The sequence below is a fragment of the Lipotes vexillifer genome, unplaced genomic scaffold (genome assembly GCF_000442215.2).
Source record: "Lipotes vexillifer unplaced genomic scaffold, Lipotes_vexillifer_v1.1 scaffold209, whole genome shotgun sequence".
NCBI lineage: Eukaryota > Metazoa > Chordata > Mammalia > Artiodactyla > Lipotidae > Lipotes > Lipotes vexillifer.
This window is the reverse complement of record NW_006787556.1, coordinates 434,466-436,711: the sequence shown is the minus strand read 5'-3', so window position 1 is coordinate 436,711 and position 2,246 is coordinate 434,466. Positions and strand designations below refer to the sequence as shown.

At 38.7% G+C, this 2,246-nt stretch overlaps 1 non-coding gene across 1 annotated transcript; it reads left to right on the top strand.

The window, feature by feature from the left end:
- The first annotated feature begins 1,694 nt into the window (after positions 1-1,694).
- On the top strand, positions 1,695-1,767 carry TRNAE-UUC (transfer RNA glutamic acid (anticodon UUC)). The gene has a single exon. It is a non-coding gene; the product is annotated as a tRNA-Glu (tRNA).
- The last annotated feature ends 479 nt before the right edge of the window (positions 1,768-2,246 follow it).

Genomic DNA, 2,246 nt, shown 5'->3' with positions numbered 1-2,246 from the left:
CCCCCCCCACACACACACACACACACACACACACACACACACACACACACACACACACACAGTAAAACCGGAAATTCCAGGTCTCTATCTTGAAGGAAGCGGGGAAGGGAGCGGGGGACCAAGGCATGACTACAGAGATGGTAGATAGTAGATGGAGATGGCAAGTGTGTTGTAGATATTACCTAAATGTTGGTAAAGTTTTAACGGATATGTTCAAAAGTGATTGGTAACCATCACAGCTGGTATGAGTTAAATCTCTGTATCGCTAGGGAAAAAACAAAAAACAAAAACAAAAACCTGTCACTGTAACCATAGACAGGATAGTAGACAGCAAAGGGAAGAAAGCACAGAAAAATAATTAGTGACATGTTCAAACATAAACAAAATATTTTAAAAATAAGACAAGAATTACATTTTTTTGAAAAGGAGCTACACAATGTAGAGAACTTGGAAGGGAACATAATAAAGTCTGCCCTTGTGGAGCTTGTATTCTATGGGGAAGGCAGATAATAAACCAATAAGTAAATATATTGTCAAATGATAAAAGTAGGATGGATGTGTTTTCTTTTTTATATAAACAGAATATTAGGGAAGACTTACAGTTGAAAAGAGACCTGAAGGATACCTGGGGGACAGAGAAAGTGCAAATGCCCTGAGGCAAGAGTGTACTTAAGACCATGAAGGCTGGAGTAGAGGGAGAGAGAGAGAAGAAATGAGGCCAGAGAGGCAAAGGGAGTGGAAAGGTTGAATCACGTACAGTCGCAAAGATTATTTTAAGGAGATAGGAGCTGTTGGAAATTTTCAGAAGAGGATCACTCTGGCTGCTTTATTGAGAACAGACTGTGGGGGGAAAAGAACAGGATATAGACCAGTTAGCAGACTACTTCAGTGATCAGGTATGCTGGTGGCTTATTGTAGGGTGGTAACAAGACATGAAAATAGTGACATATGGATGGATTTTGAGTATGTCATATGATACAAAACTTAGAAAATTTGCCAGTTGATTTGTTGGAGGATGTAAGAAACGGGAGTGTTAAGAACACTAGAGTTGATTCTAAGCAACTACAAGAATGGAGGCACTATTTCTGAAGATGGGCTAGGAGGGGCAGGAACCAGAAATTTAGCTTTGGACACGTTAGATGTAAGATGCCTATCAGACACCTAAATGGATATGTCAAGTAAGTGGGTAGATATATGAGTTTGCAGTTCAGAAAAACGATCTGGGCTGGAGATAGAAATTTGGAAGTTTTTAGCTAATCATGAGGTGACAGGGGTGTTTAACAAATTATACAGGGCCTTTAAAACTTTAAAACATTACTTAGGGAGTGAATGTAGACTAAAAGAAGGGGGCCTATGGTTGAGCCCTGGACATTTCAACACTTAGAGGTTAGAGAGGAAAGGAGGAATCAGAAAAGAGGATGGAGATGGAGCAGTGCAGCACCTTGGTAAGGACAACCAGGGGAAAACACATAGTATCCCAGAAGCTAAATGAAGAAAATATTTCAAAGAGCAATAAACTGTCAGATGCTGCTGACATGTCAAGTAAGATGAGGACTGATATAATTAGCAACACTGAGGTCATCAGCGACCTTAATAAAAGATGTTTCAGTTGGGTGGTCAGGGTAAAAACTTGGAGTAAGTACAAGAGAGATTGGGGTCAAAAAAAACTATCTGTAAAAATTCACTTCGGGACTTCCCTGGTGGTCCAGTGGTTAGGACTCCGCACTTTCACTGCCGAGGGCACAGGTTCGATCCCTGGTCAGGGAACTAAAATCCCACAAGCCACACAGCGCAGCCAAAAAAAAATTCATTTGTAAGACAATTGGCTAACATTGACCACTGCCTGGGTACTATTAAGGAATTATCAATTTTTGAAGGCATGATAATGTTATGTTTAAAAAGAGCCCTTATCTCTTGAGTTATATATTTAGGTATTTATGCATGAACAGATATGATGTCTGGGATTTAACTTAATCCTTTGGAAGTGCAGAGAGAAAGGAGGGGTGGGGTAGAAAGTATACATAAAACAGATTGGCCTTATTTGTGTTGACAATTATTGAAGCTGGGTGATGCATACATGTCAGTTTCCTATACTCTACTTTTGGTTTGGAAATTTCCATAATAAAATTTTTTGTAAAAAAAAGGAGAAATTAGAAATAACTCATGCTTTTTAATGAACTTTTAAGAAATAATTTTACAGGAAATGACATTGAACTGTTTTTGTGTCTTTGAAAAAATAAAGAATG